Source organism: Notamacropus eugenii, chromosome 2, assembly GCF_028372415.1.
Source record: "Notamacropus eugenii isolate mMacEug1 chromosome 2, mMacEug1.pri_v2, whole genome shotgun sequence".
Taxonomy (NCBI): domain Eukaryota; kingdom Metazoa; phylum Chordata; class Mammalia; order Diprotodontia; family Macropodidae; genus Notamacropus; species Notamacropus eugenii.
The window spans coordinates 217,221,367-217,232,198 of NC_092873.1; the positions used below are offsets into that span (position 1 = coordinate 217,221,367).

Consider the following 10,832-nt stretch of genomic DNA (forward strand, 5'->3'; position numbering starts at 1 on the left):
CCTGAGGAAGGACTACAGCATCTGGGCATCATCAGTAGTCAAGCCAGAGTTCATTTTCGAAGGTTATGAAGTCATTTGATAATGCTCTTTAATGTAAACATTAAAATAAAATAAATAAAATAAAATAAAATCTTTGGAGAAAATAATTTTAAATTGCCTTTGTAATCTGAATTCAAATTGTATATTCCCTACTCTTTTCCTGAAGAAAAGTCAGAGGTTACTACTGAGAGATAGTTTAGTTAAAGTAGTTTCACTTAATTTTTTTGTAGTACTTGGGGCATCCTCTTCCTTCACAATTTACAGAGTGAGTCCCCCAGAGAAGCCTACTTCATATTCAAAGTGCTTTGTCAGTCTGAATCCACTAAAATCATTGCCCACAAGCCTGTACCTCTTTGCTTATGTTTAGTAGTCAGCTAGAGGAGAAAAAAATAGTTTAAAATGAAAACATTTAATAAAATGGTTTAGTAAGACAAGTAGTAACAAACTATTTCCTCCATCAGTCTGAGAGCTACTTTCTTACAAATATACACAGTATTGGAGGAAAGAATAGGCATACATAGGAAACATGGGGAGAAACAGACAGAGTGAATATACATGACTGGTACACATGGTGAGCCACATTTAAATGGAAGGAGCAACTCGTGCCTTAGATTCTACAAGGCAATTTATGTCTTTTAATGATGCCATCACGATGCTTGTGATGGGCTTGTGCCCAACGAATCATTCCTGGATGTTTAGTATCCACTGAACGTTACCCTGATGGATGTAGACTGTGATGGAAACTGCTTTGCTGAACATGTAGCTTCCACAAGACGCTGCTCAGCAGGAAGCTGGTCTCTATCAGCCACTGTCAGCCCCAGTGGGTAGATGGCAGGAAGTTTCCCTCTGGTTTCAGCTTCTGGGCTTTGCTGAAGTCTTTGACTATAAGTGCTGTTTCTTCCTCATGGGAGGAGGGGGTACTGTCATGCCCTTTTAGTTCAAAGTCAGTGTCTTTTTATAGCTCTTTTAGAAAAGTAGCCACTCTTGCTTCATTCATAAGACAGGCAACAGCCTTCCCTGGTGGTGGGGAGAGAAGAAGGAGATTCTACAATGTTTTTTCTTTATGGGGAAGCCTGTCAATTTTTTTCCCCAGAATTTTGGCTGGACCTTCATATTTCAAGGGAGAATTTCTTTGCCCCAGGAACCAAGCTTGTTAAGACACAGAGCAAAGTTCTTCCAGCTAGCAAATACTCTCAGACTTAATCTTTTACTTGGACTGAACTTCCTGCCCTCTAGCTTATGAAGAACATCCTGTATACCTCCTGATTTTTAATCTCAGAAGGGTAGACTATAACTAGTCATCACCTACGAAAAGGCTATTCAACCAGCACTACCAAGAACCCTGAGATTCTTAAGTCTCATGGTTTTAGAGTTTTGAAATCCTTTCCATTATCCCTTGTAGATGACTAGTTTGGGAAGAACATTGAGATAAAGCTAAATCCAAGGCACAAGAGTATTACCTTTCATACCAGCCTAGTTATATTCCTATCTTATACATTTATGGCCAGCCAAAATATAAGGCCTTTTCGGACTTTCATCTCTCAGTTACATCATGTTGAGTTAAGTGGGATTGTGTTTCCCCACTTTCTTGTATTGTTGACACTGGTAGGAACATGAAGAAATTCAAAGGTTATAAAAAGACACTCTTTCCAGGCCTAGTTAGGAAAAAGATATAAGAAAGTTATGTGTTGGTTCCTGAGGACACTCCACATATTGGTTATTTCGCACTTTCTCTATCTTCCCCAATTCTCATTTTCAGAAGATGCTCTAGTCTTCATTCCTCTCCAGTCTCTCTCTCCATGACTCTCCAGGCTATTCTGCCATGTCCCAGAAATGTCTTCATCCTGGAAGTTTATTCTAGCCCTGGAATTCCCACTTTGGAAGTAACCCCTGGGACCTCTCCCTTTGATTTGGAAGCACCTACCAAAACTAAAACCTCCATTTAAGGGAGGGACTCAGACCACTCATGTCTTTATTTTTTTCCATGCTTCATTCAATAATTTCTCCATTTCATCCACTGAGTCAAATAAAAACATCCTTTTGTCTTTTGTTCTAATTTAACTGAGATAAACTAGGTCACAAGGTTTCAATGAATAATTATAATTGTATACCAGTCTGGACAATACAAGCTTAATAAATACATCCCTCTATGGAAAAAAACTTCCCTTCCATGTCCAGCACTCTCTCCTCTCCTCTCTTCTCCCTTTGTATGTTGTCTTGCCCTATTAGTATGTAAGCTCCTTTAGGGTAGGGACCTCTTTTATTTGCTTATATTTGCATTCCAAGTACTTAGCCTAGCATACTAAGCATAGTAACAGCTTAATAAATCCGTGTTTGTGAACTGACTAAGAAAAATCAAGGCCATTTTCCCTTTTCTCTATCCTAATATATTCCTGATCCTTCACACACATTCTCTTTCCTCTTTCTTAGAGAAAGAAATGTCTCTCTTTTTCTAGTAACCTTCTCATTTTCTTGGAGTCCATCCTTATCCCCTTTCCACAAAACAAGGCTCTAACTTTTTACTTCTCTATTGTGATGAACGGTACCACAATTCTGACAGCTGTCCAGGCTCAAAAGCTCAGTCATCTTGGTTTATTCCCTGTCATTCTTATCATTTAATCATCAATTCGTGTTAATTTTCTTATCTTTTTGTCTCTTCCTTTGCATTCTCATAGTCACCACCCTAGATCAGGCTCTTATTACTTCCTGCTTTGATTATTGAAATATCCTCCTAAATCATCACCCTGCCTCGAGTTTCTCTTGCCCCCAATACTTCCTGCATATTATCTGATTAATATTCTCAAAATAATGCTTTTATAATGTCATAGCCCCTGTCCCTAGACATTTGATTGGTTTAATTTACATACAGGAAGGATGAAGTCTATTCAAACAACTGTTTATTGTGCATAAGGAACACAATTTGCTAGGCAATGAAAATATATGTATATATTATGTAAATATATTATTAAATATGTACATATGTATATATACAATATATTAATGTGTATGACAAATTTACACAAATAGCTATAATTCTAGTTAGAACATGGTTAGATGAATAGTAAAGAGAAATGTGTTATGATTTCTACCCTTTGAGTAATTCCTAATGTGAGGACTTGCTGCATTAGTGTAGATGGGGGCTGGGGGTAGAAAGTCAAGAAGGAGACAGTACCTTCCCCTCTCCCCCCTGCCTCCCAAATTTATATTCTCCTGGAAGGGCATGATTTTATATGAGTAAGTAAATACAAAGTACATGCAAAGTAATCCAAAGTCATTTCAAGAGGAAGCGAGGGTTAACAACTGATCAAGAAATAATTCTAAGAGATAGAAGGAAGGAAGCTAGGGATTCCCTAAATTGGAGTTGAGAAAGATTGATTTCCAGATGTCAGCCACTACTGGTGCAAAAGCTTAGAGTTGAGAGATGGAATATAATGCAAGAACCATCTAGTGGTTCAATTTGATTGGAATGGAAAGCATAAAGTAATATGAAATAATAATGGAAAGATAGGTGGGAGCTAGATTGTAGAGGGTTTTGAAATGCCAGGCTGTGGATTCTGTACTTTGTCCTAAAGTTGATGGTTTTGGAATAAGGCATATGACATGGTTAGTTCTGTGTATCAGGAATATCATTTTAGCAGATTTGTAGTGAACAGAGTGAAAAGGAGAGAGAATGTAGGCAAAGGACCATAGAGACACATGAATGAGGAGAAGGGGACGGATGCTATAAAGCTCAGATGTATGTAACTTGGCAAATGATGGGATCTGAGGGTTTAGGAAGGAGGAGACAAAGATAATTCCAAGTTTGTTAACTTGGTGACTGGTAGCATAGTGGTGACCTCAAGAGACATGGACAGGTAGGTGGCAGAAAGGATAGAGTGCTGAGCCTGGAGACAAGAAGATCTGAATTCAAATCTAACTTTAGGCATTTACTCGATATGTGACCCTGGGCAAATCACTTGAACTCTGTTTTCCTAAATTTCTTCAATTTTGAAATGAGAATAATAGTAGCAACGGCCTCCCAGGGTTATTGTGAAGATCAATTGACATAGCTGGTACATAGCACATATATATAAATGCTAATCATTATTATTAATGGGGCATCTAGGTGTCACAGTGAATACAGCACTAGTCCTTGAGTCAGAAGATCTGAGTTCAAATATAACCTCAGACACTGACTAGCTGTGTGATCCTGGGCAAGTCCTATAACCTTATTTGTCTCAGTTTCCTCATCTGTAAAATGAGCTGGAGAAAGAAATGGCAAACCACTCAGTAACTTTGCCAAGAAAATCCAAATAGGGTCATGAAGAGTCAGACACTATTGAAATGAGTGAACAGTAGCATTATTATTTTTTCCCATTTAATAGTATTTTTTTCTAATTACATGTAAAAATAGTTTTCAACATTGATTTTTATAAGATTTTGAGTTCTAAATTTTTCTCCCACTCTCTCTCTTCCCTCCCCAAGACACAAGCAATCTGATAGAGGTTTTACACATACAATCATAGTCATGTTGTGAAAGAAGAATCAAAACATAAAGGAAAAACCATGAAAAGGAAAATACAAAAACCAAAAAAAGGTGAAACTAATATGCTTCTATCGGTATTCAGACTCCATAGTTCTTTCTCTGAATATGTATAGCATTTTCCTTCATGAGTCTTTTGGAGTTGTCTTGGATCATTGTATGTCTGAGAAGAGTTAACACATTGCTAACAGCATTAACTGTTATAAAAATGTAGAGAAGGATTTGGTTTTGAGAAAAATATAATAAGTTGAATGATGGTGACTATAAATTTGTTATATGATCTGAACTGGGTCCACACTATAGCAAGAAAATCCTTTTACAATTCTCTAATTCATGGTCTACTCCCCACTGTAGCTTTTTCCAAATTTTTTCCATACTCCTCAAACCTCTCATGGTTCCTCCCCACTTCCTCCATCCTCTGAGCTGAAAACCTCATCTCATATTTCATATTATAAAAAGGTCATTCACTGACAACTCTTTCTTCTCCCTTATTCCTCATTTCATGTGGCTAAGATACTTCTTTTTATCTCCTACTCTCTACTCCTTCACTCTAGTTTCACATGAAGAGGTGGCCTCTCTCCATAGCAAAGTAAGGCCTTTTACACAGATTACTGTAACAGTTGGGTTGGTTTCTCTGACTCAAGGCTCTTCCCACTTTAATCTCTCTCCTCCCTGGCTGTCAAAATAGATCTTCTTAATTTTCCTAAAGTGCCATATCACTGCCTTTCCCCTCCCTCACTCCATTCTCTAAATTTTAATGGCTCCCTATTATCTCCATAATAAAATGCAAATTATGCTTGGCTGTTAAAGCCTTTCATGACCTGGACCCTTCTACCTTTCTAGTCTTCTGACACCTTAGTCTGTGATCCAGTAGCCCTGAACTCCTTTTCTTTCCTCATAGGTGACAATTCATCTTCCAACTTTGAGTATTTTCCCTGGATGCCCCCTATACCTAGAACTTTCTCACCCTTTATCTGTCTTCTAGCTCCTCTGACTTACTTTAAGATTCAGCTGAAGTCTCCTCCTCCTCCATTAGATAATGAGCTACTCAAAAAGAGGGACTCTTTTGTTGTCTTTCTTTGTTTCTCTAATACTTAACAGTGCTTGCAGGAGATACTTAATAAATGCTTTTTGATTGACTCACAGATGTGTTGAGACATTTAGGTGGAGATATCTAGCAGGCTGTTGGTAATGTGGGACTGGAAATTAAGAAAGAGATTAGGGCTGGATATATAGACCTGAAGGCCTTTGCATAGTGATGATAACAGAGTCCATGGCATCTGATGAGATAGATCACTAAGGGAATAAATTCGGAGAATAAAGAGAAGACCTGATATAAAGTTCATTGGGCAAGAGAAGAGTGACAAAGTAGGAAAGAATACTGAAAAGGAACAGTTAGAAATGTACTAAGGGAAGTTAGAGAGTTCAGGAGACAAGGGTAGTGAACAGTGGTAAAAACTGCAGATAGTTCCAGCAGGATGAGGACTGAGAAAATGGTTTTAGCTTCAGCAGTTAAGAGACGACAGGTAACCCTGAAAATAGAAGTTTCAGTCCAACGGCAGGCTCAGAAATCAGATTACAAGGGATTGAGAAGATAATGTATGTGAAAACACTTGGAAAATCATAATATGATTTCATAAATGCAAGCTCAAGACACTAATTGCATGGAATCCATTATTATCATTTTATCTGATATGTAAATCTCTCATTTACGTATTTGGGGGAATATGGCATTTTGCCACTTGGAAAAAAGCCATTGCAAAGCATTTTTAGTATCAGACCATCAACAGCAGTGCCAAGACTTGGAAAAATGAAAATACAAAATGATCTGTTCTGACTTTAAGCAGAATAAAGTTATGGAGGAAGATACAATTTTCCCCCACAAATGTTACAAAATTATCAAAAAGTGTTAGCATTCCTAAGAAAATGAAATGTATTTCAAAAATAAAGCTAGAAAAATAAAATGCTAGAACTAGTTTCTAAAAACGCTGGCAAAATTAAAAAGAAATCATTGATAGAATATTAAAGAACAATGATAAAAATCAATTGAATTTGTCTTTAGCTAATTGAATAAAACTTTATAGTTTGATGACTCAAGTTCCTTTCTCCCTTATTAAAATGTCCCAGGTTAAAAGAACCCAGGTAAAAATCAGAGGGAAAATCAGGTTAGTCAGTCAAAGGTTTGGAAATCTTGTAGCTGTCTCTATCTCCCAGGCCCTTTCCCTGTGGTTTATGGCTCCTTCCTCTTGTAAGCCTGTGCTGGGGTGGATTCGGCATTTTTCTCCCCTGATCAAAATGATATCTGTTTACGCTGAGATTCTCTTTCTAAATTTCTAGTCCACAGATAAAATGGGTGCATTTATTCATTTTAACCCATGCAACTTAGATAACAAATATTTTACAAGCTTTGCTATAAGCTGACTTAGTTCTAGGATAATGCCTTTATCCTCTTTATGAATTTAGTAGGTTTAGAGCTAGAAGAACCTTAAAGACTAATTTACTCAGCCCTCTTAATTTGTAGATTGAGAAACTGATGCCAAAAACTTTAAGGGACTTTCCCAAGGTCATACATGGAATAAATATTAAAGCTAAGATTTGAACTCAGGTCCTCTGACTCTGCTTCCAGCCCTCTTTCCACCTTATCATACTGCCTTCCTAACTAACGTGTAATTTCTTTTGAGGTGACTCCTAACTCTTTTTTTCCTTTGGAGTGTAGATCTTTGATTCTTCTCAATTCATTTACAGTCTTTCTGTATTATTGACTGCATGAGGTTCCTGGTGTAATTGGTGCCAGGTAACTTGGGCTTGCCGAATTTGGTAAGAGATAGAGCGACAGGAGGAGATTTTGTGGTCTTTCTCCACCGTGGATGAACAGGTATTGCTTTTTAAAGGCTAAAGCCAATTCTAGAATAAATTAGGGACGTGATGAAGTTTAAATAAAATGAATGCAAAAAAAGAAATTGTTAAAGGGAAAAATATTTTTTGCATAAATATTTCAGATAGTCTAACATCCAACTTATAAGGAAATCGATACAAATAATAAGAGATTTCCTAATGAGTAAGTGATAATTATTAATAACAACAGCAGAGGAAAATATTCCATATTAGACATAAGAGAAACGTAAATTAACATAATTTTAAAGTTTGGCTTCATACCCCTCAAAGTAATAAAGATAGAAAAGATGGAAATAGTCACAATATTAAGGGGCCTATGACAAAATATACCCACCAATATTCTATTAGTGAACCTGTGAATTGGTCTAAATACTCTGGGTAATAATGTGGATTAAGTAAGAAAAGTCACTACACATGGTTGTGTCCTTTGACCAAGTAATCTCACCCCTGACTATAAATTACAAGACAATAAAAGGACGGAAAGAGTCAAGGGTTCATAAAATATACTGATAGTGATGATTGTAGAAAAAACAAGAACAAAATCCAGAGAACAGGGAGCCTATTGATAACAGAACAATTATGCCATATGAATATAAACTATTGCATCTTAAGGAATGTAAAATATGAGAAATTCACAGAAATATGAAAAGAAACATGAAATAAAACAGAGCCAAAGAATAACATATTCAAAAACTTCTATAATGTAATTCAAAGCAACATTAAAAATTATCTAAAATCAAGATTAATTGCCATGATCAAGCTTTATGTTGAAACACTTCTTTCTTCTAAAAAGGGAATTGAGGAACTACTAGTGAGGAGTATTGTATATAGTGGTGTGTTTTGTGGTTTTTCTCTTTGGGTTTGGCTTAAGTGCTTTTCTTTGTTATAAAAGGAAGGGTTCAATATTTTGAGAGTGACAAAAGGGAGGAGTTAAGCCAGATACGATGGTGGTGGTATTAAAAAAGAACCTAACACATTTTCTTTAAAGTTTGTTTGTTTCACATTATATTCTAGATCCTGGCGCTATCTATCATTTAGGCCTTGCTACTGCCACAACTCAGTCAGTCACATCTCTTAAACAAATTTTGTCTTCTTCCTCCCCATCAAATTTTAATTGTCTTGTGTGTATCATTCCCTCAAGAGACTTAAAGATATTAGTTTCCTAATTTCGGTCTAGTCAGACAAAAACTGTTAATGGCTTACTCTTTCCAAGGTATGCTTGTCATTTAAAAGAAGATTTCTGTGGAAATTTTTAACTCCCCCCCCAATTAATCTCCAATAGTTAATTTCTGATGGACTAATTTAAGGAATCAATTTCTTTTTAAGGGGAGAATCATCCCTTAAATCACTGTCTAATGATATGCTTACTGCTCTACCTTTTTAGAGGACCAAGTCTTATTAAACCTTTTTTAGAGTGATAGTGATGTTATAGTGAAATAGGTTTATTTTGAAACTGCATTGAAAGAGAGACAAGTTGATAAGCACATTATTATTCATCTTTTTAAATTCAACATTCCTTTTATGCAATAAAATATTTTCCCTTTGTAACAATCTCACTTCAGTCTAATCAGGTTGGCCATGTGTTCGGTATTTTCCTTTCTTACAAAGTGTTAAAGTAGATGACTTCTGAGATCCTTTCTAGCTGTAAAACTATGATTGTTTTCTTTAAATTTTAGTAAAGAATATTGAAAGTTATAATTCTTATAATTCAAAACAGTTTCTACAATTTCCTGCCCACCAGGTTGGGTCTGGATTGATTCTCTATAGTGTGATGTTGTCAATAGGCATCTTTCTTTATAGGCCTAGTGTCTGGGGCTTTGGGTTATACATGGAGATCTTTGCTAATTTCAACAGCAGCAGCAGTTAATCACCCTAGGTAACACATTTACAGTATAAACCCAGGCTCTACTCCTTCTTAGCACCCAAATCTCACAGCACACAATGCTGCCACACTTTGGAAAGATGAATGAATGTAAATGTGTGAAACTGAAAGGACATGGAGAAATAGGATACAGACAAATTATTCCAAAAGCTTTAGCACAGCCAGCACACATGGCTAGGAATTTCTAATATCATTCAGAACTAGGGCGGCACTTCATCCTGATCTATATATGGCCATTTGGTCAGAGAAGAAACATTCAGTACAATCAGATCCTTGGAATGCTCTAATTCCTCATAAATCTCCAATCTTCAATTCACAGAAGCCAAAAAGGGAAAGGCATTTTCCCTCTTCCTAACTGCTTTGTAGTTTGCTGATGGTTTTTTTCCCAAAATTCCAAGATATGTGTAATATGGGCTGAACAGTGGAGTCCTTCTATTCTCCTCAACCACTAGAATGAGGCACTTCCCATGGAGCTGAGCATATGTGTTCTGGCTCTTGTGGGAAATGCATGTGTTCTGGCTCAGCCCTGAAGGACTTGATCTTTGGGATAATGCAGCAACCCCTGATGCACTTTACTCATGTATTTTAATCCCTGTGTATTCTATTTTGAGGTGCTGAAACAATCCTCTATTTGTCTTCATAATTCCTTTAACTGAGGATGTGTCAAAGATTATTTGTGATTGCATAGGAAGAACCTTTCACTCAGAAAGCTTAAAAGGAGAAGCAACATTCACTCAACTCCTTTTCCTCTCTCATGAATCAGGACTAGTTAAAATCTAGGTACATGACCAATCATTTTGGAAAGGACAGATCTGTTTTGTAATAGCCACTAGTTCACTTTGTTGGGATCAGAAACAATTGTTTTACTGGGCCCAAGCTCCTTATTGGGGTTCTCTTTCCAACAGTGAAGACCAAATTCTATTTACTTTATGAGTAGCACCTTTGTAGGACCCTTGCCACAAATATTTCAGCAACAGAGGACTCAGTGTACAACAGAGGTAAAATGTGACTTTAAGGTCGATTGCCCTGTTTTGGATTATTGCTCCTGGGGAACTACAATGAGAAAGAGCCAGAAAAGTAATTTAGTCTGTGAACTCTTACAATAATTATAAAAACAACAACTAGATTTTATATAGTTGGGTAAGGTTTGCAAAACACTTTACGCATATTTCGACCTCATAACAGCTCTGAGATATAAGTTGATATCAGTATCTCCATTTTATAGATGAGGAAACTAAACGAATTAGAGGTTAAATGACTTGCTGAGGGCCATACAGCTAGTAAATATTTGAACTCAGGTTTTCCTGATTTCAGATCCAGTGCTCTACCCACTGGAACTAGTGACCAAATGCAGAGATGGGCTGCTACATTTTTTTGTTCCTTCTTTGTTTTTGAAAAGGACCAATGACATCACAGGATGGTATCTTAACTTATGTACGAATTGGATTAAGTAAGACAGATTTGAACAATCATCAGCCTCACTTTCTCTTCCAG

General features: G+C 36.6%; 1 long non-coding RNA gene across 8 annotated transcripts in view; it reads left to right on the forward strand.

Moving 5' to 3' along the window:
• The window catches only part of LOC140526808 (uncharacterized), a 340,835-nt gene that overhangs the window by 227,728 nt on the left and 102,275 nt on the right, over positions 1-10,832 (forward strand). The gene's annotated exons all lie outside the window — the stretch shown is intronic.